Genomic DNA, 25,774 nt, shown 5'->3' with positions numbered 1-25,774 from the left:
GACTGACACCGCCACACTGTTTGCATATCAAATATGAAGCATGTGTAAACATTGTTATTGTGATCAAATACATGCGCAAACCCTCGTGCAGCCAGGTGTCTGCCTACCTCTCTCTCCCACAATCCTCTGCATGTTGGTGATATTCTGAGTAAGTGGGAGGTAATTTAGTCACATCGAACCAGCTGTCATGGGAGCCTGGAGACACATTAGCTCCAAGTACCTTCTGTAGTTTCTGCCTTTCTCCATCTTTCAGCCCTCTCCCTGAGCTGACATTTCTGAGTCTTGCTGCCTGATACATTATGGTGAAGTGGATGTTCATAAATGCGGCTCTAGCCAGAACTTTTATGCAGAAAAAGCAGCTGTTATGAGCCTTAGTCATAAAGCCTTCCTTTTGTGAGATGTTGCAAAATTCATCCACTTTGCTGAAAGTTAATTCTGGTCTTGGGTATTGATGCCCGAGGGAAATGTGCTCAGTGCAAGTAAAAAGAAAAAGTAAAAAAAAAAACAAACAAACAGTGACACGGCTGTGTGTCCAAAACAAGCTGACGGGTTGAATAACTTCAGCAAACACTATAAATACAATATTTGTTGAGCGATGCCACCTCTTGTTCTCTGTTTGATGGAGTTCTCTTTACTTTCAGGGAGTGACTTTGCACCGTCAGTATGAGCTGCCAAAATTCAAACGTTTCTGGCAGCGCTGGTGGTAGCACAAAATATGCCACGTCACCCAGGCTGTGGGGAAGGGGTCTGAAAGCCTGCTGTGTCGGCATTCAATCACCTCCAAATCAAATCTCAGTATGGATTCTGTTTTTGAACTTTATGTGACGTGTTTTTCCAAATGCTTGCTGGCACTTTGTGTCAATGGATCAGTCAATACCCCATGCTTTTGTAGCCATCAGCCCTGCTCACTTTAATGTCACCATGGATTCATTTCATATTGATTTAGTCATCTCTGTTTCTGTAGCAGTGCTTTATCAGAGTATGGTGTCTTTCTGTTAGCTCCAGTACTGTCTGTCAACAAGTTTTTCAAGAAACAGCAAGAAAATAATCATGTTCATGTTTAGGGGTGGGAATCTCCAGAGGCTCGACGACACGATATCGTCACAACACATTTTGCAGTAAGTGCCGAGAACTACGATACGATATATTGTGATTTAAAGGTTTTGTATGTAGAATTGCATTCAACTTCCTACATTAAAAGATCTAATATATATTTATATCTAAATATCTAAAAAATGCAATTCTGCTATGAATAACAAAAATGATACCTGGCGACCTTGAGGGGATAAAATATCGGCACGCAAAATATCACAAAAATGATTTCCTTTCTATATAAAAAGACCACAGTGGAGAGAAGAGACATAGTCTCTTGACCGTACAGGAAAAACCTGTTAACTAAAGGGCACACACACACACACACACACACACACACACACACACACAGACACACACACACAAACACACACACAGACACACTAGTTCTTAGAATACAGAGTCAGACGCTGAAGCACTTCCACCACTACGATCAAGTTTCAAGGTGCAGCAATGTTTACACGTCACACTTTCATGAGCACTTTTATTGCCGTGTTGTAACCTCCTGATGTGATGTCAACGATGCTGCACATGCAGAGTCTGAACGATGGTGAGCCTGATGGAATAGGTGATTGACCTCCTCGGAGATGATTACAGCGGTAATTTAACAAAATTCACGCGGTGCTTGACGGGCTAAGTGTATGCAGCATAATATGACAGAAGGCACTTAACTCTAATAAGCCGGTCTATTCCTGTCTGATACGCTCCCATTATTGAGTCCAAATCAGCCAGCACAGCGTTCACACGCTGCACCCTGCCTTCAGTTTCTATCACGAGACACAGCAGCGATGTGATCATATCACCGCCGCATCCATCTGTATAATATGAGACTGTGAATGCATGTCGTTAAACGGTCGTACCACAGGAACAGCTGCACTTGAGGAACTGCACAGGCTTTCATTTTTACAACTTGGGCAATTTATTCAGGCTGACTTTTTTTAGATGAACCAAATGCTTCACCTCCACGGCAGAGGTGCCGACGGTGTTTTAATGAGCACAGATATCAGCTCACGACACAGTTTGGGTCATTCAGGGTAATCCCTAATGTGTCTGCGAGATGAGCCTCCTGAATTCACAACTAAAAGGTTGTTAAATTCTGCAGAGCTTTAGACACATAAGGGAGAGGGAGAAGCATTGGCTAAAACAAACACAAACTGATTGCAGGAATGCTGATGCGCTTGGCTCATAGAGTCATTAAAAGTAAATATGTGTAACTTCTACAAAACCTCGGGAAAGTCTCTGCTTTCTCCATTTTTAACACCTAAGGGGTCATCAGAACGCCACATGTTGGAGAAACAACAAAGTTAAGGGTCAAGAAATTCTGCTCAAGGCAACAAAAGGTCCAATCAGACTGAACTCTACTTAATGAAGCAACAAACATTTTACCAGCGTTTTCATTGAAGATCTTTAAAATAACCATCTCAAGAGGGATGGACAAGCACAATTAAAGGATTAATTAATGTATTGATTGGAACATTTTGAGACAAGTATAGAAAATGTCAACTGATGCGAGGCAGACATTTATAACCTAAGCTCATTTTTAATGGCCGACCTCAGCTGAGTCTTTAATTTTCTGGATGCCTAAAATACAGACATACAAAGTAGAAGTGAGAGCGGCCTAGGTTAAAGTCCAACCTGAGACTCCTTACCTGCACGACATTCCTCACCCTATTTCCTTCTACTGCACTATCAAAATAAAGGTAAAACCCCACTCAAAAGAAATATCGACAAAAACGACGAGAGATTACTGAAAGAGAAATAATTCCTTCTTTCATTTTTTTTATTGCAATAAATTTCCACTTTTGGGATGTTTGCTTATACATCTATCTTATATGTAATGCACACAAGTACTGGCGGTGTGTTTTCAAGATCATTTCATTGTTTAAGGAACTGAAAAGTACGATTTATGGGAAGGCACATATACATGTTATTGACAGGAAGTTCCAGCTAAAGCTGATCTCATGTGAACATGTATTGTTCACTTTTTTTCTGCCTGCTGTCTCACAATAAACAGGATATGTTTGCGTGCAGCAGGTTGGACGACCACTTAAGATAGAATAAAAGTGCCTCATGTAAACAGAAGTGCACGCTGAAGTCCAAGAATAAGCTCAGGCATCATGCAAAAAAAACAAAAAAGTGAATATAAAAAGCCTCAGTCAAACATTTGCAGCTTCTCTTTCCAGATAAACTGTTCATTCTTTCCGAGAGGTCCTCTCCTCCTGTTTCCAGTATAATCCATCATTTTGGCAACAAAGACGCCAAAACACGGACACAATAGCGTCCGCAGCCAGCGGTGCTATTTTCACTCACTGACATATCAGCCGAGAGCCAGGAGAGAGAAATAAAAGCCTGTCTTCCATTTCTGTTGGAGACTGCAGGCTGAGTTGTATGAGGAGAGAAAGGATGCAAATAAACACACACACACACACACACACACACACACACACACACACACACAATGATCAATGATCTCCGCTGAGCAGCACAGAGAGTGTGCTGACATTAGAGCTCCCTGCTCTTTATTAGCTCGTTGTCAAAGGCCTGTCTGACGTTACACTGTGCTGTACTTGTCTAACTTTTTGTGCACATTTCACACTGCTAACACTCTTTCTGCCGTCTTGCTTTCAAGCCCTGCGGACATGCACGATGTGATCCAAACTAGACGCACGTTTTTTTTTTTTATCTCCCTGACCTTCTGTGAGCACAGACCCGTCTCAAGGACACATCCCCCCTCAAAGACAGAAAAAAGACACAGGGCGCTGTAAAAGATGAAAAGTAGAGGTCATAGAGGGTGGGAGGAAATGATCACATGGTGAGAATATGAAGTCAAATTAACATCTCAGATCATTAAACTCTTAATTATACAAACTGAAAGGCACGGTGTCATAACCCTGCAGGCTCATGACGTCGTTCGCTGCTTGATGAACAGTCCTGCATTTAGTTTCAGCCTTCAAAGAGTACCTGAAGTTTTGACTCATTGTGAGATTTTTCTTTGTCTCTATACAATTCAAATGTTACGCTCAATCAATCTTACATTTATTATAAGCTTGCTGGTTTTCAAGAATGGCAGCTGTATCATTTTACAGACTTAGATATACATCAGGAAGAGAAGAGGCCTCTAATGATCTGTTACTAATTTATGGCACATCCCGCCCGGCTTACAGTCTTACTGAGGGATTCCTTTTTACTGGAGAGCTACTCAGCTGAACATCCACCACTGAGGAACATCCTCAACGGATCTTTTTTTAACATGTGTCCATTCTGTTTTAAACACTGCTTCAAACACAGGAGAGATGAAGAATTAACCGGCTGGTTGTCAGGGATCGTGTCTTTGTTGTTGTTAGGTTAACCTTTTCAAACAGGAGGGGAAACATGCCATGACCGATGAGAGCGAATCAGAGCAGGGAACGTGGGTGTCCGAGTGTCTCTCTCTCTCTTTGTCATGCCACACGTTTGTTTTCTTAAACTAAGAAACGGTGAGCAGATGAGTGAGGACGAGGCTCTGGATCATTTTTTAGATTCTGTCGTCTCTTAATCAGAAGGTCGAGGGTTCGATCCCCAGCTCCTGCAGCTACAGGAGCTGCTTTGTCGGTGGTGTATGAATGGGATTACTTACTTCTAATAATGACTTGACGTCTTATCCATCAGTTTGTAAATGTGTATGTGTGACCTGTGGTGTGAAAGTTCTTCGAGTAGTCAGATGACTAGAAAAGCACTAAACAAAAAAAACACACAAGTGTGGGTTTAGCCACATAACAATAAAGTTGCAGTAAAGTCCTTTACAGTGTGTGGCGGTTTACTTTTTTCCACTTTAATTTGAAAGAAATCACCTTCAAACGTTTCCTTTATTCAGCTGCTGAATTAATTCCAACGCAGCATATAGCATAACTCTCCGTCATGTTTCTCTGCTCATTTGTTGGGTTTAGCAGCTCAAAGGTGAGTTGCTTGATAAAAGTCAAATTTATGAATTGCAAATGTTGAAAGCCTTCAGTCACGCCTTGAACAATCTGGCATTTCAATTATACTCTATGAATTGGAAAAATGTAATGTCAAGTCATTACTGACCTTATTTTCCATCCCTTTGATTTGAATGAAATATAAACTGTACAACACAACTAGCATCCCAAGGAGAGCCCTTATTTAAGCTTCAGAAAACATTTCATTTAACCCTTATTCATCAGGGAAAGGTCCCATTGAGGTTAAAAACCTCTTTTTCAAGGGAGTCCTGCAGAATTCTTATGATGCTTTTCTGCAGATTGAAGGGTCACAGAACCTAAGACAGAACCGAACATGGTCAGTTCCTCTTCAAGACAATCTGTGAAATACCACTTCACTTGGAAATCAAGTGTTTCTACTGCAGAACCAAAGAGTGAGCGTGGTGTATCCCCTCGCATGTTCAGATCTTCAGCTGAATCTTCTGATCAGACCACAGATCTGAACTCGCCCAGAGAGAACGCAGCTCTTCACACCACGACACACACTTCTTTCATCATTTTCTCTCTGCTACAGTATACACCCCCCCTTACGTCTTTAAATTCCCCTGAAAACGATCCATCTCAATCCATTTTCTTTAAACACTTGTCGTTGCAGAGGTTATGTGTATGTTCATTTCCCCACTCTCATTTGTCGCTCCCATTTCCCACGGACATATTGGTACAGCATCTGTCCCCTTGTGTGCCAATCCATCTCTCTTCATGTTCTTTTTTTCTCCTCTCTTTTGCACTCATTTCACTCCCCATGCCTGTCCTCTTTTTTTCCCTCTACAGACCAGCAGCTGATTCAATCTCAAGCAATATACAGTAGTTGATGAAAAGACATTTCATTTTCAGAAACTATTTGTACAAAAGACACAACAAGGCCCATCAGGTTTGTAAAAAAAAAAAAAAAAAAAAAAAAAAAAAAATCCTCAAAAGCTCAACTTGGACTGCACATTCAGCCTATAACAAAAATATTACAACCTGTTCAGGAAAACATTTTGAACTCTTTTACACTGATGTCCATGGAGAATAGTCGTGCATAAATGGAGGTATTAAGAGGCATAAAGAAACATTTAAATGAAAGTGTCGTGTTGTTCTGCAAAAGTATATAAGCATTGGCAAAATCTCTCAATTCAAGGTCGACTCGGTTGCTCATCTGTTCTCCATACGGACTGTTTTTTTCCTAACATGCAACCCAAACCAAATATCTTAAATGGCTTTAACTTTTAATGACATTTTTAATGTGTTTTGGAGACCTAATTAGCACAGTTAGTTTGACTAAAGGGAACAAATTCATCCCATGTCGACCTTTGAGGAGCTGATGTTTTTTTATTATTATTATTTTATTTAACCTTTATTTAAACATTACAGTACAACAGGAAACAGGAAGTAGAACTCCCAGGGAAGAACTTGATAAAGGTACTTTAATCACAGACTGTTATCATTTGCTGTTTCAACACCAGCCTCCTAAATTCATAAACTCACTAGCCAACACACACACACACACACACAGAGAGAAATGTAAATTGTGGCAGTCAATAACTTATAAACAGCTTTCTCTTTGCCAAGGAAAAGACTCGAGACTCCCACATGCATCACTTATACATGAGCTCCGACAATTGGGACCGCATCTGCGAAAGAAGACACATCTCCGTCTCCAGTGTGAAAAATACGACTTCTAAGAGGAAGTTTAGTCTTCAGGCTACATAAACAAGACTTTCCAAGACTGTTGGCACACTTTCCTCTTGTTTGATAGAGGAATGTATCACCTGTCACAGCCTTCATGGATAGTTAAAGATGTTCTCCTCGGACACTTTCTCTTCTCATCTCAGTTCTTAGACGTCTCTGTTTCTGTCTCATGGAGACCTATTCTCTCTCCATGTGTTCTCTCTGTGGTCATAGATCTGTCCCCAACACCGGTGTATTGGATATATCAAAGCTCCAGTAACAACAGATACATCTTTAACAGTAGTCCACCCATTTACTTTCACTTATAAAGACTTTGGTCACTGTTGCAATCTTCTCCCAAGTTTTTGGAGCTGTATACCAGAGGATCCTGAGGTGTTTCCAAGCCAGGTAGGAAACACTGACCCCTGTAGTGAGATCTAAATCTATCCTGAAGTCTCATCCCAGCTTGGTGTAAGTGGAAAAACTCCAGAGTGACATGCCAAAGAGACATCCTAATCAGGCGTAGGGGTGTACACGATTAGCTGACAAAATAATTAAATGTCATCACCTTCCCTAGAATTCAGTTAAACAAACATCTAACGTCTAACATCTTTGGATAAGTGGATAGATGGTAGCCTGTAACCGCTGTAGCATTTGTCAGGTTAAGTCGAGCCAAATCTGAGGGGGGAGCTGCCAGTGAGTGCGCTGTGGCCAGGTTTTCCCTCGGCTGAGCCAATAACAACATCATGGAGACGTTGCTCTTTGGGACCACCACCCACAGGGACGGGCGTAGAGGTCAGCCTTATGTAAGCCTGGCGACATGCAAATGTACGGAGCTAGGCCTGCTGATTCCTGGAGAGCTCTGCCTGGATTTCAGTTTTGGTATCTCAAGTATCAGATAAAGAAAATCTCTCTCCATCATTCCCGAGGAGAAGAGAGCCCGATGATCCATGTACTTAAGACTTACTGTCTGAGGTGAACAATGATACATCAGGTGTTTTTGAAAGAGATCTCTTTGGCTGGTCCATCTTTTGGCTCTGATAACAGGGTCATATTTACCCTTGTAAGCGATACACTGCTTGTTTCTCGAAAGCTAAACTGAAAATGTAACACAACCCAATGACACGTGAGATATGATGATGGAGTCCATGGATTAACATTCAAAAGGTACAGATCAAAGTAAACTGCTGGGGTTATTTAAGGCTACTCTGAGCACTCAATCTATATTTCTCATCGATTTAACCTTTCTTTATCGTTTATTTTCCCTTCACCTGCACTTGTGAGAGCAAGAGAATGGAGGAGATGAGTTACACAGGCTTTTCTTTGCTCTTATTGAACCGTGTCAGCCGAGGAATCAGTCTCTTCCCAGAAAGGAAACAAGAGACAAACTCAATTTGGAGCCGGTTGGTGTATCGACGAATCACTTCCAGCACGCTCTCATTTTCAGGGCCCTGCTGTATCAGAGCTGAAGCGGCGGATGGTCATCATTGGTTAGAGAGATAACAGCATTCTTTCATTCAAAATGGATTTGATAAGACAATGAACGGTGAAAATGGAACCACTTATGATGTCGAAATGAGACCATCAGTTTTATTTGACTCCTCATAATGGCAGGGGCACGGCGGGCTGTTTTTGTTTTACAGGGAATTATTTATAGACCTGAGAAAACACTGAGCTGTAATTACAGCTAACTGACCCTTTAACTGCATCCTGACCCCCTCAGTTACTGTTGAGTCCACTGTCAAGCTTTTTAGTGCAGCAAAATCTTCACAGTAGTCAATTCAATTAGATAAAAATGTATATTTTAACTACAATAGTTTCTCAAACTCTCTGTTGTTGCACATGAAGTCACTAGTTGAACAAATCTGACATGTTTTCATCATTAAACGAGAGAAAATCGGTCTCATTGTGGGTCTTACACCAAAAGAAGTCATGGAACAAACATTGAAATCGGCACTCTGCTGAATTGTTATTTCAAACATGAACTCGAAAAAGAGTTACGAGAGCATAGGTCCTTGAGGTTTAAAAAGCTGTAGCGAAATGGAGACTTACTTTGGCATGTTTTATGAATCTATGTTTGAGGCACTGCAGATGTCATGAAGCGTTAAAAGCATCAGAGCGTGAGGCTAAAGAGAATAGGTTTTTTAAACCGGACTAAATTATATTTAACAATCATTTTCAATAAGATATTGTAACAGGGGGAACTTTTTTTTTTTTATATAAAGTCAGTTTAGTCTAACTTTGCAAACTGCAGACTCAAACATTACTCCCACATTTGACACATGTAAACTGTGAATAGGAAAAGATTGTTATTGGAAGATGAGGTAGCGCTTGAGAACCCACATCAGTATAAACCCGACCTGTTGAGTCAGCACAGCGGGTTTAAAAGCCTGAAGGGCCACAAAGTAGGTTGGAGAAAATCATCTTCACTCCTTCCACGTGTTTGAATCACACACAGCGGGATATCCGTAAGCAGAGACGAAACGCTCAGCCTGTGTTTCTTTTCATTATCTGAGTTATTTCTGTCTATATGTGAAAAGTGAAATCAACAGTGTTTCTTCATCTCTTTGTGCCTTAACAATGGACTATTCCCACGAAAACAAGCTTTCACAGCGCTTGATTTTTGATGTCTATGAAATCTGTATGAGACCACAGATGACACGAAACTCTAACAACAACCTCAGAAAGTTCAAAGAAATCAGAAGAAAGGAAACTTTATTCACTCAAGCTTTTAACTTCAAATGCCAAAAGACACCAATAAACATCACTGAGGAGTTTTAAATGTGCGATAATGATATGATTTAGGTCATGTTCCGTAAAATGAGTGACAGCAGGGTGCACTCCCAGCAATCACTGGGCCCAATGTGTGTGTATAAGAGGCTGCTATTAGCTCTGAATGCAATGATTTAAAGGGTGTCTTTATCTAAGCCAACCTTTCTTCTTTGATAAACATCTGGTCCGCTGGGACACTCACTTATTAGCATGTCAAAGGCTGACAGTCCGTCATGCTCTAAATTCCTCAGTGACACTAGAACAAATGATTCGAACTGAATGTCCAGACTTTAATGTCTCCTCTCCAAAGACAGTCAGTTATATTATTTGTTCTGGAGACAGAAAGCAAAGATTTGATTCCTTTACAATGCAGCTAATAAAAAGCTTTTTATTCCAGCATTGGGTCCATTATTGCTGAAAGTCTGAAGGACAGCGCGGTCTGAATAAACCAGAGAAAGCACAGAGACAGCAAGAGGTAGACTGATTGTCTTTGTGTTTACTCCATCCATCTATCCATCTATCCATCTATCTATCTATCTATCTATCTATCTATCTATCTATCTATCTATCTATCCATCCATCCATCCATCTATCTATCTATCTATCTATCTATCTATACCAACATACACATGATCAATCTTTCAATTGTTGAAGAATCAAACATTGTTTAAGCACAGAGTGTTTTAGTTTGATTTTTTTTTATTGAGCTGTCTGAATACAATTCACTATATCCTTCTAATGTGACGGTTCTTTAATGCAGTAGAAACTGTGTCTTAAAGTACTATTGTTGTTTTCATTTGAGGCATCTATGAGGGCTTTGTAAGAGACCTGCTGAAAAGTTTCAAAAAACCTTTGAAGCAAAACACTCTGTGATAGATTTTTTTTAAGCAAAGAAAAAGCATTGAAGAGAAACAATCAGTTCTGGCTCTTTGAGCTTCCAGTACTTTGTCAAACTAGAGATTTTTTCTTTTTACGTTGTTTGAACTTTGCCTCCGAGTACAAGTTGTAATGTCTGACTTACAAGATGGGAAGCCGTGAAAATAATAGGTTTGATTTGAAGGGCTTTATTTGTACAAACAACGCTGCCAGGCAACCTCAAAGTGGACGCCAAAAGGCTGGCATCTGAGAGAGTCTGGATGTTCTTAAATCCACCAGGTCTATACGTTATAATTACAGAGGAAAAGATGAGGTTATTGGGAATATAAAGATTTTCCTCAGACAAAGTCTCCATGAAAAATAAATGTTTCAGACACCAGATGGGACTTTCATTGTTTGTTCAGACAGTCACAGAATCCTGTGTGGACACTGGTGTCCGGCTTGTTATACTCTGTTGCTAACATTCTTTTATATCCGAGCGCTGCCCTACACACTGGAATGGAAACCTTTAAGAGAAAAAGGCCAGCCAAGAGCAGAGCAGGATCATTTCCTCGGCTCCACAACGACAAATAACAATGACCAAAGCAAACTCCAAAAACAACGCTGTGCAAATCTTTGCGTTACCAAGGACCCCACTGCAGCTCTAATCTCTTCACCTCGGTATGAAACACTCGTGTAGGGACACAGAATCGCAGGAGGCTGGAAAAAGCAACACCGCCAGAGAACCAATTACAGAGAGGAACCTCTGCAACTCTGACGAGAGGATCTTGGCTGGAATTAAATTAGAGCGTGGGCCGAGCAGCTACTGGCTGTCACGATAAAGGGCCTTGAAAAGAAAAAAAAACAGAGGATTATCAGCTCTTACAGCTTTAATTGGCACTTTAGTGAAGTCGCCCACAATGTATCTGATGGACTCTAAAAGGCTGACTTCCTGTTTGTTCATGTCAAATACACCTCAGGGTGTTAGATCAGTTTAAAAGGGAACTTTAAAGGGTGTCATGAGAAGAGTTTGGATTCAGTTAATCACTCAAAGCAGGTCATGAAAAGTGTGTCATGTACGTTTCCAACAATTAACAGAGCAGAGTTTCGCTACGAGTGTGTTTAACAAGGCCAATTAGCTCTGGATTAGCAGAACTCCTTTGCTTTTGAGGAAGAGTCGGCTTTCCCTTTTGCAGACTTTAAAGTTGAGTACATCAAGTATCACAAGGGGAGGTAATAGTTCGGGATTACAAAGTGAAGAACCTGCTCACAGTAGGAGGTCTGAAGAGCACCCCGAGGCGACCTCATAAGAAGATTGTAATAGTCCTCCAGGCCTGCGGTAAATAATGCTTTCAACCTAAAATGATATTTCAACATGTCCCTTTGTAATCGCAGTAAAGTATAAAGTGCCTTAAGGCAGAGGAACACCTTTTCTTTAGTTTGGAGCTGCAGCCTGACTTCTAATGAATCTTCTTAAAGTGCTGAAATGACACTGGATGGTTTGTGTCCGTGTAAAAAGAAACGGTTTAATCTTCTAAATCAATATTTTCAGTGAGGGTGTGATAACAGATTATATCTCCAGTGTGGATGTGATGGTCTCCGCTGTGCACATCTGAAGATTTGGGGATTTTCACACATTCCTGTTTGCAGAGTTGCTCAAGCTGAGCGTCTTTAGCTGATGTCTTGCAGTCATTACTTCCAATTTCAGAGGGACTGACAGGATGAGACTAACACAGTCTTGGAGGACATCGACCCTTGAAAAATAGAGCACAGCTGTTCATACATGAAAAGACCCCCCATCAAGACGTCAGTGGTCAATAGGGTTGTTTGGATTTGACACTTATTTACCTCAAGACTGCAGGTCTGAAAATGGCAACATTTCCGCTGCGTGAATTTTCTATCAGTTTGTCTTTACTGCTTTGTGATAAACTGGGTAAAGATCACTGCACCAGCGCGTTTCAGGGTTCAAAGATTCGTCCCCACTGGCGCCGTCATTACTTGAAATGTTATTCAATCAGGCTAATGTAGAGCACTTTGGATAAGAGCCTTCACAAACTGGTTTTAAGTCAAAAATTACAGACCGAAGCACGTGCACCACTCTCCTTTCAGAATTATTATTTTTTTTTTTTTCAAATGATATCTCTCTCTGCACACGATTTCTCTTTTGCTCCCCCATCATCCACAGGTAACAAAGACGTCCTTAGGGGCCGGCCTTCTCAGCCTATAAAGGCTCCTGTAAAAGGCATGCAGACCGATGGCCGCAGCATTCCTGCTCCCTGCAGATTCCACTAAATGGTCTTTTTATTGTCTTGGACCTCCACAGCTGCCGCGGGCTCACTTATCAGACAGAGTCACACACCCCTGCAGTAAAAGAAGCACTGGTACATAATACACACAATCGTGGAAGCTTGCAGGCAAATACATGGGAGTGGAGAGACACACAAGCACACACACCCAACAACAGTCAAAACAATATTACATTTATATATAATGTCCAAGTACAACACAGATACAGATATCAACACTTTAACCAATACCAGCACCAGAACCAAGAATGAAATTGAAACAACCATTTTTACTTCAGAGAGGTTCAATTACAAATAATGTCATCAAACACCTCAAGACTGAAATGAAATAAGCCATACAATACTCCATGTGAATTATGCACCAATGGATCCATCCTGTGGTACTCAGATGGTTTCTTTAAAAAGAAGTGAGCTAATTGATGTTTTAAGATGATCAAAATGATTGACTTGATATAATTATAAAAGTAATTACTTTTATTACACATAGGAGAATAAGTAATCAAATGTATCTCCTCTCACCAAACTATTTGAAGACACAATTTGTAGATCACCAGTAGCCTTGTCATTTTTTACTTCCTGTCCTGTAGTATATTGGCACATTGGTGTAGTTATATTGGAAACGGGTCAACCAATTCGATTCGCATCTTTGATCCAACTGCGGGGTGCCAAATAGCCTAGCGGTTACATCTCACGCCCCTTGTATGATATGAGGCAATAGACACGATGGGTTTCAAATCCAACCTCGGCCCTTTCCCGCATGTCATTCCCCGTTCTCTCTCTTTAGCTGTCATATCCAATAAAAAGCAAAATGGCCCAAAATACATCTTACAAAGTCAACTGATAAACTTCTAGGACAGAAAAAAAAAATTCACAGACCAAATGTCACCATTCTGAGCAAAACATATACTGTTGTAAAGAGGAACAATGCACCAGGATACACTTTTCCCAGCATTGGGTCCTTTTCCTTTCAGATTATTCCACTGAAAGCCAAACAAAGCCTGAAACAACCTGACAAGAGACAAGGGAGGAACCAAACATAGAGGGGGGACTCTCTCTCTCTCTCTCTCTCTCTCTCTCTCTCTCTCTCTCTCTCACACACACACACACACACACACACACAGTGTGTTTCTGCCCTGTTACTGATACAACATTGACTAGAAGAGAAGTAGAAGGGTTCCTCTGCTCTGCTATCTTATCTCATGGTATTGCTGTAATAAGAAGCCCCAGCAGCCTGTATTTGCCTTCTTCCTCACAGCACGGAGAGGAGAACCTGTGTGATTACAGGAGCTGTGGTGAGCTATGGCCAGAGGCTGAATGTTCAACAACCTTATCAGCTGCTTGCCGTTTCCCCAGCAGGGAGAGGAGGCGAGAGTAAAACTCAGAGGCAGAGAGGAAGAGAAGCGTGTTCTTCCGTTTTACACATCAAAATCAAATATGAAAACAAATAGAATCCAAGTGAGAGGAAAAAAACCCCGTGTGATTTTGTTCACTTGATTCATCTTAAAAACAGTCCATCAATAAAGATAAACTCTCCCTGATTATGACCAGTGATCAAGAAAAATGTGCATTTTTGTTTCACTGGCTAAAGTTAGTTAGAAATCATCAGAAATTCTAGTATCATGCATCCTGACAGTAGTGGTAGTGAGACGTGATTGTTGCCTTCACGGCGTGCTTCACAGTTGGCTGATTTAAATCGTTTCTCTCGTCAGTGATTATTTTTTTCTTGCAGTACTACTCCCAGTTGTAGGTCAGTGTTTCTTTTTCTCGCTGTGTTTTGTTGATTGCACGCCCACTTGTTCCTCCGACACAATCTATGAACACAAAACTTCTTCTCAGAGTATTCCCCCCCCCCCCCCCCCCCCCCAACAAAAATGTACCAGATATACAAGGTTGACAGTACAACAACATGATACAGAATTTATTCAGTCAGAGCACATCACATTGTCAGTGAACAGCCTAGTCAACATGCAAGTGGAAGTGCAAAGTGTGTAAGAAATCTGTGCATTAAGAACCAATCTCCAGCTTGAAACCCATTGAAACCCACCTTCTAACCCTAACTCTGGTCAACTGAATGTCGTCACAAAGACAGAGATAAGAATTCAATTGTGTTTCTCCATGTACTTTTCGAATGCAGTTTGCTTTGAAGAACTTCATTTTCTTTAACTGGATAAATTCCGCCAACGTTTTGACAACAGCTCTGCTACAACATGCTTTAAACCTGGCCTGCAGAACCTCCATTCATTTCAATGAACTTGGGCCCGACAGATTATGGGATTTTCTGGCCGATACTGAAGTCGATATTATGGAGACATCAGACACCAATAGATCAGTGGATATCTCTATTCGATCAGATCTCTGGTTGATCTGCAGATAGAAATAGACATACACACTCCCTGCACCGTTCCCTCAGATGTAGTTATCAACTACTTGTGGAAAGTATATATAATGAAGACGAGGCGGTCAATTAACTGAAAAGTAACTGCACACGTGCGTGTTACTGCTTGACACGCTGGACAGTGATAGAAAGCCAGAAAGAAAACTACACTAGTTTAACATGATAATGCTGAAATGAAATGCTATTTAGCTGGTTAATAAATCAAGTTATATCAGCCCATATCTGTGATCAATTTAGCTGATACAAATAGTCACTGGATATGCTGGATATTATCAGCTGATTAATCGGCCGGGTTCCATGCTGCTTCACATTTCGACCTGTGAAGCAGCTTTTACTGTTTCTGTAGTTACGCAGACCATTTTTGCTCATGTTACATAAAGCTCGTGCCTCACCTCCCTTCCCTCTGATTATTTTGTCCTTTCTTATATTTCACTGGTTTGTTTGGCCAATTTTTCCTATCAGAGCGAGTATTCACAGCGCTTCATTTGTATTCCAGTACTGCACCTATTCAATAAGAGGATCACTAAAGCAGTCAGGGGAATTCTCGGTCTCATCACACGCAACAGCACGCCGTTTCCCCCCCGTGCTACATGCAAATGCCCCTCTTTACTCCAGAGGTCGGTAGTCAAAATTGGATTTCCCTAACAGCTCCTGCTGCTGAATTCTGATGGTTTTGAACTGCAAGTATTCAAGACTGCTGGAAAGAATTACCGAGCGTGAAATGTGAGGTGGGTTGCTTTGCACAAGATTGATTATGAAAAGTCCAGAACTCGGCAGAGAGATATCTTAAGAGTTTGGAGGTGGGATGCTGAAACGAGGACCGAGGAAGTCTAATACCTCAGTCAGATGTTACAGGGTCAGTAATTCTCAGACAAAGATGACTAATCCAAAGCAGAAAAAAAAGACTGCAACTTGTATAATGTTTCATCGTTGAATAGCGGCTGGTTCAGTTGTTCCGATTTTTCCCAGCGAGTCTAATCTGATTGGATTGTGACACATAATCAAGAAAACATTTGCTTAGGGTCTGAACACACCTTTCTCTGTGAAGGCTTGCGGTTGGAGGAAAAGTTGTTGCACTACACATCAAATTCAGGTGTGAAAGATTTTGAGACAACGGTGCAAAGAGCGCTCTGAGCTTCATGCGGCAGGAGACTGAGAATAGAAAATCATAGAGGGTCGCAAAGGCGGACAGAAAAAAATCCAGCTGTCTCTATTCTTGTCAGCCCTGTTTCTTCTTGACAGACGGTGATATTAAATATAGAATACAGAATACAGCATTAGCAGCAGTGATCCCTGTTGATCCACTCCAACAGAGCAGATGATAACACAAAAAGTTTCAAATATGAGAAAGAGAGTTAAACTCAGTGTGGACACAGAAGATGCTCGGCTCGTTGTCTAATAAAAAAAAGAAACAAACAAAACAAAAAGTGGATTCTGATGAATTTAATTCTTCCTCTCCTCAGAATATATTCCCAATAAGCTTTTTAATCATTTATCTAACATCAAACATTTCTTAGAAGCGTTTCCATTAGCAAAGGGCATCATGAATATCCCCCATCGATGAACAAAAAAAAGAACAGGATTAAGGGAGTGATGTCAAAGCGCCTTTGAGATAATTAAAAATTCCTTTAATGCTGCAACATTATTATTCAACTGCTCCACAGAGAGAGAAATAATGTGATCTTCAGCTTTTTCAATGTGACTTTAAAGTTTAAAACATGTCTTCTCATCTCCCATTTCATCACAGAGATCTGGATAAATTCTCTCTCATCTGGTGGCGTTTGGGCCTCCTTTGACCCAAGACACTGATGAGCTTAGGACTGGATGGGAAGTGCAGGTTCCTCAGGTTTTATTCCAGCTGACTTGTTTGTCTCCTTGTTGATTGCAACGCAAACACCTTAGCTGAGCTGATATCGTTCGAGCAGAAATGTGAAAAACTTACGTGAAAAAAACAAAACGAGTAACATCCAATAAAGAACTTAAAGATTGCCATTTGGACAGCTTGCATTTTGTGCAGGTGTTGGGCGAAGTCTGAAGCCCCGTTTCCACCGAGGGGTCTGACTCGTTTTGTCTCGGTATGGCGTGCATTTTGCGGCGTTTCCATAGACTAATCCCGGGAAAAATTCCCAAATAACCGACCCGTACCGTCCCACTTTTTAGGACCCTTCCGTTGGGGTGCCAAGAATGTCGAGTCGACCCGAAAAGGTGGAGCTAAACAGTGCAGTGTGTTGATTGGTTCAAGGAATCGTCACTTCCCGTGTTACGTCAGCAAACACAACTCTGCTGTGTTTAAACACCATTGACTGTAATACACAGCTGATTGTTTGTCAGTGATAGAGTGGATAAACTGCTGGATGTCTTCCAGCGTTGGTTTGGTTTGTGTAGCGTTTTTCTCCTTTGTTGACTTTATTTGTTAGCGGTTAGCTGCTATCATACAACGCTATTTACATAGCGGCAATTGTCATCCGGTTTACACGGCGCCTACCAAATAGGGCACGGTGGCTGTGGAAACGCAAACGGGATTGGGCTTAATTGAACCAAACCGTACCAAACTGTACCGATCCATACCGGACTGCTGTGTGGAAACGGGGCTTAAATGGCAGCTCAGCCCCAGCTGGGCAGTTGCTCATCCGGCTACAGTCCAACAGTTGCAGTCCTGGATGCTGTGATGTGAGGTCCACCTGGATGTGTGTAGGCTCTGCAGACCGCAGGGGAAAAAGCAGCTGGGGAACATGAGGCTGAGGGTGAGTGGCAGCTTGTTTTCCTCCGGATATTTGTATCAACTTCAGATGGGGGGGAAGTTGGAGGAACTTTATAAAAAAATAAAAAAATAAATGGACCCTTGGCAAAAAAGGAGCAGGAGATCAGTGCCAGGGAGGAAGTCTGAACAGTGCCCAGATGGCTTGAAACACCAACACATGGTTTAGTGATGTAGCAGCAGCTGCTTGTTCAGTAATGTCGATACTCAGTGATGGAAGTGACTAACAGGCCTCTTATGATCGCCATAAAACCCTGTTGGAAATCTGAATGTTGGGACCAATTCCCTTGTAGATCAAACAAATGCAAATTCAAACAAACAGACCAGTTTCAGCGTCAGAAAACAGTCCACATTGAGCATTAATAAGTCAAACATAGAGGAAGCATTATCTTGTACATATTGTTGTGATAAGTCACCTTTAAGCAGGATCTGCGGGTAAACAATGTCATATTGGTCTCCTGTTAAGAGTATGAGCAACACCTGCGTTCGGTCCTTGTGGCAGGTTCACGTCCACATGCTTGTGCTGAAGAAGGGTATACATTACTCAAGTCTCTGCTTGTTTAACTTGACACAGCCTACATTTAAACTTTATCTCCATTTTGGGGATGAAAGAAATGCCAATGGTGCTGCTGCTAAAAGGTGCAATCTGTTCACTGTGCTGCTTTACATCTGGGCAACAAAGTGTGGAACCCAAACCCAATAAAACTGGACGAGAGCACCGGCTCCATCGGTATGATGGTATCTAAATTCTTTTCAGTATTAAATCAGCAATATGTAAAAATACTATTGTGTGCATGTGTGGACTGTTTCAAAGGGTTCAGACGCTTAGAGCTGCTCAACAAACAGGATGAATGACTCTGGAATTTTCATGCAGAACGAGTCGTTTCTCTACTGTTGCACATTCGTGTCAGCTCTTCTTATAAACCAAGCCCCCCCCCCCCCCTTCATCCTGTGTTTTCTACATGCTGAAATGAGAGTAGATATCAGACTCAACCCAGTGCTACACCCTCTGTCAGCGATCGCTCTGACACACTGTCAAAGTTAGCCCTCGCCTCGCTCTCCCTCCCGACACAGTTTCACTCACGCATGCTCTCATGCAGGTGAAAGCGTGCTCAGACAGCTCATTTGAACTCATACAGAGGATAAAACAAGGCCGTCTCGCTGGCTGTACACACTGAAACAGGCTTCACTTTGCGGGGTGAAGTAACTGTAATTGGAGTGCCTTTCAAAGTCTTAGCCTCTCATGGAAAAACGGTATAAAAGCTGACAGCATTCGCAGGATTTCTCTTTGCCGAGTTCACGGGCTGCTGCTCCGCTCACAGCTACATAACTGCCAGCGGTGCTCCGGAGCTGCACTTGACACCCAAACCTTTTTTTTTCTTTTTTTCAACATCGCTTTTAGTTAGACTGAGAGGAAAGCTCGGGCTGGGCTCAATGACACTTTTAAGCTAAACAGCTGAAACACTCCAGTGAAACATGAGCATGGGTTTGGGATAAATATGTACCTGAAAATATGGAGATCCAGTTTGAGCATCCTTCAATAATAGCTTTCATGTAATTCTATGAATCTTTAAATACTACTAATAGACTCCGCATGCATTTCTTGAACTATCAACTATAAATGAGGTTCAGGAAAAGTGAGGCGTGGGAAAAAAGTTTCAACCTTGATGAGTGAATGTAATGCAAAAAAAGAGAGATGATGTTTTATTCTAATTTTAAAGAAAAGCAAATCCATGTTGAGCCAAAAAGCACTGCTCTGTTTACTGAAAACACTGACAGGAATATCAATTTATTAACCCTGACACACACAAAGACTGATGATTATGAAACGTTAATGATAATCACAGCTGACTACACACTCATTATCTAAAGCAGTGCTGCTGAAACTCTGGGAGTTGAGCCCTCACAGGGCAGGGGTCGAACCTCTGGTGGGTCGCCACATGACAGGACTGCTAATACGACTTAATGAGTGCTGTTCTCAGGATGTGGCTCATTTTCTCAGGGGACTGGACAAGTTCTTCACATGTTCCAAAAAGACCCGTGGACATGCGTTAACGGAGAGAGTGCGGCGGCTGCCATGCCTGAACTGCTTGGGGTTCGGTGCCTTGCTCAAGGGCTCCTTGGCAGTGCTCGAGAGATGGTCTAGTACCTCTCCAGCTACCAGACCAACTTCTATGTTTTGGTCCGCATCGGACTTGTACCGGTTCCCAACCCGAGTCCCTACAGACGGAGCTCGGGCTCCAATAAAGCTCACCTGCTAACCTCTCAACCTTCCGATCCAAAGTCAGACGCCTTGTCCATTAGTCCACATGATCTTTGTGTCATTGTTTTAGTTTTAGATGAGCATAAAGAACAATATCACATCTTTTTGTCTTGATAATTTAAGTACACCTTGAATCCCAATACGTTGCAGAGTGGGCGTTATCTTTTCTTGTTGACGTGCCTCTCATTATCCATCTCCTTTTCTTTTAATTACCTCTCCTCCTCCTCCTCCTCCTCCTCCAGCACCATCTGTGACCCTTCAGCAACTTATCCTGGTTACTATAGTAACGCACACCAGCATATAGGACTTTTGCAGTCATCCCTCTCATTGTCATCATCATTGCCACAATTGTCGATGTTGAGATTGCGAGACCTTTCCCATTCTTCTTCTTGATCCCAGCCTGTTTTGCATAATGTGAAGGATGGCGTCGATGCAGAGCGGAGACGAGTTGGCAGCGTTTCACGCTCGGCTGAAAAATTATCATCAGATAATCGGGAACGTTGTCGCGTGGATGGTGAAAATGAGTTTGTGTCCCCGCATGTGTGAGAGTTTGCGCCTGGGAGTGTTCCCTCTTCTGCACCTGAATACCAGCATGACATATATACACTATTTTATCTATCGTGTGGTGTGAGCGCTGCCTGTGTGTGTGTGTGTGTGTGTGTGTGTGTGTGTGTGTGTGTGTGTGCGTGTGTGTGTGTATTTGCCCAGGTTGACCTCCAGAAGTTTTCCCTCCACACTAACAGCTTCACGCTTCACTGTCTCCAGGGGAGCTGTTATTGGCATCCAGAGCTAAGAGGAACACTAGTCAGGAAAAACATACAAAAAAAAGTCTCCCATTTTGAAGCCTAAATTTAATAAATTACTCAAGATGCACGTGTTTTCTATTTATCCTTCCTTTAATCAGGCCCTCTCTTATTTCTGCTATTGTTTTTGGTGAACGCTGAACGCTGCTGTAGTATTTCCTAAAGGGGGAATCACTGAGTGTATGCGTGCTAATTGTAGCCAGGAAACAATTTAGATCAACAGTCGTCTCAGATATCTCCTCGGAGCCAACGATTTATCACGCGTGATGCCTCCTCGAAGACTTGGATTACATGTGGAAATGCTTGGCATGCTGGTCTATAAGCAGCACACATTAAAACAGATCCTACACATACTGTAAATAGACTGTATCCAAAGCTTGTGCAACAAGGTAAACCCCAAAGCAACTATTCACCAGTGTTAGAATCGGTGACAATTTTAGTGTCATTGTATAGTAGTCTGAGTGGATAACACCAGCTCAGGCCAACATCTATTTAATATCAGAATAAACTGAATGACTGTATTGATTTAGACAAGCAGGATTTCTTTTTCTTGCTTTAGTTTGTTTTCCTTTCCTTTTTTTTTTTGGTACTCAGCCGTCTCTCTTGGCACGTATCTGTGTCTTACTGCCGGTATGAGGTCACCCAACACCCAGCAGGTGTTACCGCGTGAAAAGAAACTCTCAAAACTGAGCAGCACTCACACAACACTCTGTGCTCTGCTGCTGCATAGTTTTCTGCAGGTATCCGACTAGTCAATTAACAGCCGTTTCAGTGCAACCTAAAACTGAGTTAGTGGTGAAAATACAACCCAAAGCTGACAAAACTTCTCAACCAAAAGTAGCACCAAGCTGAGAAAAGTTAGAAAGGAAAAGTTGAAATAATTGGATAAAGAAAAAAGGAAAAAGACAGCATATATTCAGAACACGTTAATTTTACTACCTTGTTTTTTTAATAACCGTTGAAGTGCAGCACATAGTAATAAGAATAACTGACACTATTTTCTGACATTGACTTAAGAGCGTAAACGAGCATCCCAGATTCTATATAGAAAGATGAATAATGTTTCTTCACTTTTCAAGGACTGAATCTGCATGAGAAAAAATGAATGCCAGTCTGGAAATAAAACAAATTAGACCTCAAACCAGCTTTACAATTAAGAAAGACAAACAACTGCACATGAAAAGGACAAAAAGAAATGCATCTCTGGATGATTCGCAGCATGTAGAAACACGCTCTCACTAGTTTGTGTGCACACTTTGAGATAGTACTCTCTTCTTAATCTCAGCCAGTCACTTAATAAACTGAGCTCTTTACTTCTTCAGTTTTCAGCTGTCTTTGTACTACAGAAGCAGCTATATTTTCCTTTTATACAACCCAGTTGCTTTTGTTCCAGCTCAGCCCAGTGGAAACAGCACATAACTCTTTTCTAACATACCAGATATTTTGGATTCTAGCTCTTCAAATGTTGCCTCTGCAGCCTTTCTACACACAGCTAGTTACAGTCTTTGTGGCGTCTGGGATCGGTTTCCTCTCCCCTTGACGTTTCCTTTCTTCCTTTCTTTAACATTTAATCTCAATGACTCCACATTATAGAGCCCTTTCTCAAACCATCACTCTGAAAGTTTCCACTTCTTTCCCCTCATGTATAAACACTATCCTTCACATTTTAAGTATCTGGGAGAAAAAACTTTGAAACAACCTGACCTCTAATTAACACCCATGAGGAAAACCCCTGCAAACTCACCTTACTTTTCCGATTAGTTCACTGAGTCATCTGGATCATTAGCTACCTATGGTATGCAGAGAGCCTCCCATTCGGCCCAGAGGTGCTTCCGAGTCAAAATCAGCCCTGAGTTCCTGCAGTGAGGGTGATGTATGGACTCAGTTAATAACCCAACCTGTGAGGAACATTTAGCCATCCCGTAATGAGAAGCATATCTTTTCTGATTCGATCGCCCTGATGAGGCTCGTTCTGATGGATGGACCGAAGCTTACTGGAAGTTTTGGCAGTGAGACATGTGGCACGAAATTTGATCAGCTGTGGACGACTTTGTCATTCGGTAACAAAGTATAGTTCAGTTTAAATGAGCCCTGTAAGAGGCGTGATGGAGAGGGAGCCGTTAGTCATAAATACGTGTTAATGAGAGTCCAAGTGGATTCCAATCTAGCTTCGAAACATTAATTCCTCTGCGGCATTAAGAGAGCGGCTGTCTGCCAGATTTGACCAAATTCATCTGAATGAACATCTTAAAGACCAGTCCATCTTTATGCAGCAGCCAGTGTATATAGGTTTTATCTCACCTCTTGGTGTGATATTAGTTGCTTGACGGTTCATGTTAATAGTTCTGTCGTGAAGTTTGCTAAATGACATGCTGGAACATTTGATTGATTCTCAGCTAACGTGCCGGAATAATTCAACGTGGGACGGTTCATGTAAATGACCTGACATGAAAATAAAAATTTCATTCATTCATCCACCAGAGAAGCATTGACTGTGTTTTCCTTGTAGTTGAGTTCTACACTGGCTGCCTGCCCAACAACAGGTCGATATTCACAGAACATCTACAAATACTGTAGTATGTAATGAGCACTGCTGAACACACTCAAACAGAGAGCTTGTTTTTCAAGCCGTACGAGGGTGCTTCAAACACAATTCAGTCCAATACAAACAAACCCAACTGTACACATTTTCTCATGATTTGCTCAGTATTGATTTGGTGGGCATGACGAGCCTATTCATCAAACTGTGTTGCAAACAGTCACATAGGACTTAAAGCTGCGAGCTTTACCACACACTACTGTACTTCTGCTGGCCAATGAGCACAGGAGAGAGTTTCTTTCATGGAGTCTTTCTTCTGGGATTTCAGTCTCAGAGGGATTGAACCAGAAACCAATCTGTATTAAACCACTTTTCCAGCCATCAGGCTCCTGATTATCAGTATCCAACTCACTTTCCTTTTCCCTTTATAGTCCGCCTGAGCCTATGGGTGCAGTTAATATTTCATTCTAACTAAATTAGCAATGCAAATAGATCCACGTCTTCACGCCAGTACCTGAAAATTGATAAGTCATTGAGATGAAACTGATTCAGCAAAAAAAAAAAAAAAAAAAAAAAGGAAGAAGAGTTTTATTTGAGAAACTCTTAATTCTAGGGGCATCCACAGTGACGTGTTGTAATTAGCATGATCAGGAGATGTATCAAGTATTCAGGGGAGGACGAGAGGGGTGTATATGAAAGCTGTCTACTGCATGGTGATGAGAGTATAGTCCCATTTATGCTCCTCATTACCAAAGGTGGAATAACTTGACTTACAAAATAATGGCAAGAAGAAGAGTTTCGGGAAAAGAGAAACACGCGCCACGAGAAGAATTTGGATGACAAGATGGGGAAATTTTCAGTTCAAACAGTTAAAGTTATACATTTAATTAAAAATCTAACAGGGACAGATATTCATCATTCAGACATTTGGAAACAGAGTAATGGTTGAAACTGTCTTTTGTAATGAATATGGTTTTAGTGAGGAGGGTCATTAGTAAATTCAAATTAGATGTAATATGCATAACAGTATGTTTCCTAAGCCTCATTCATCACTTTCATGTTAATTAAGGTGCAACTTCACCAAAGAGGCCTCAAGATGTTACGCCAGAAAGTCCCAACAGGGAAATGGGGAACTGTTTACTTTAGCTTCAGTACCTGCAGCTATCCTGTTATAATGAAATGATAGAGCTTGGTTATGAGTGACTGAACATGCTGTGAATAATTCCTAAAACATTCATAAGTCCTGAAACTAATTCTGCCTTAAGCCTGGTGTACACTGTAGTTGTTTAAAATGTGTGGAGGAACGTCAGCTCAAACTGTTTGACTGAATCGTCAACGACATATGACCAACGCTCACAACGTACGTGCTCACACTGTAGTCGACTGATTATCAGCATAAGGCCGATTGTCGGCATCAGGGTTTCATTTTACAGAACTCAATATATGTACAATGTATTAAATAAATAATGGGCTACTTTGGCTCTGCTAAATTTGTGTCTTTCCATCTGGGTCTCTTTTAACCCACAAATCTGTCTCCCCCTCCCCCCACCACCACCAACACTCTCTGGTGGGTTAGACTTTACACAAGTAATAACCAATCAACACCTAAGCCTGTTTGAACCTGCCATGCACAGAGACGAGAGCAGCCAATAGCGGGAGTAGAGTCTCCAGCAGAAGATTGAACAAAGTCTTGTGCTGGAGTTTGTAATATTTTAAATTTGGTAAAAAGATTCTCACTTTTACTGTAACTGCACATCAGTTCCAAATATCACTTAACGGTCACATGAACTAATAATAATCAGTATTTAAGCCCTATAAAAGTAATGTCAGTTGACCACTCGCTGAAATACAAACAAGCAAAAACACTTTCATTCTGTCTCTCACACAATCACAACACATTTTCCCTCCTGGCATTGACACTGTTGTCTATCTATGAAGGCAACATTTTCCACACTCCCATGCTGCTTCACAACACCACCAAGAATAGTTTTATGGATGCCGGGAGGAAAAGCGGTTACTGCTGTAATAAAATAAAGGGAATCCAGAGTAAGTAAATTAAAGGAAGTTCTTTGTTCTGACTGTGTCACCTGTTGTTATAGAAATGACTTTCAGTGGATTTAAGCCAATTTACTTTATTGCCTTTTCCATTTACAAATATAATTCTATTCATTGAGCATGTGTGCTGATACAAATGTGAACTTAGTTACTTTTATATGGATTTAAAATCAGAAAACATTTGTTGATCAGCAGGAAAACTTTGTTTTCATTGAGCTATCTGTATGACTGGCCATCTTTTAATCATGGAGAAAAAAAGAATCGAGGAGAAGGAGAAGGTTCGAGATTGTT

General features: G+C 41.4%; 1 protein-coding gene across 2 annotated transcripts in view; it reads right to left on the bottom strand.

Moving 5' to 3' along the window:
* Positions 1 to 25,774, bottom strand: part of LOC306828782 (carboxyl-terminal PDZ ligand of neuronal nitric oxide synthase protein-like) — a 155,103-nt gene that overhangs the window by 104,378 nt on the left and 24,951 nt on the right. The gene's annotated exons all lie outside the window — the stretch shown is intronic.

Source organism: Symphodus melops (genome assembly GCF_947650265.1).
Source record: "Symphodus melops genome assembly, chromosome: 8".
NCBI classification, from domain to species: domain Eukaryota; kingdom Metazoa; phylum Chordata; class Actinopteri; order Labriformes; family Labridae; genus Symphodus; species Symphodus melops.
Note: the sequence above shows the minus strand (reverse complement) of the source record. Positions and strands in the feature narration are given on the sequence as shown.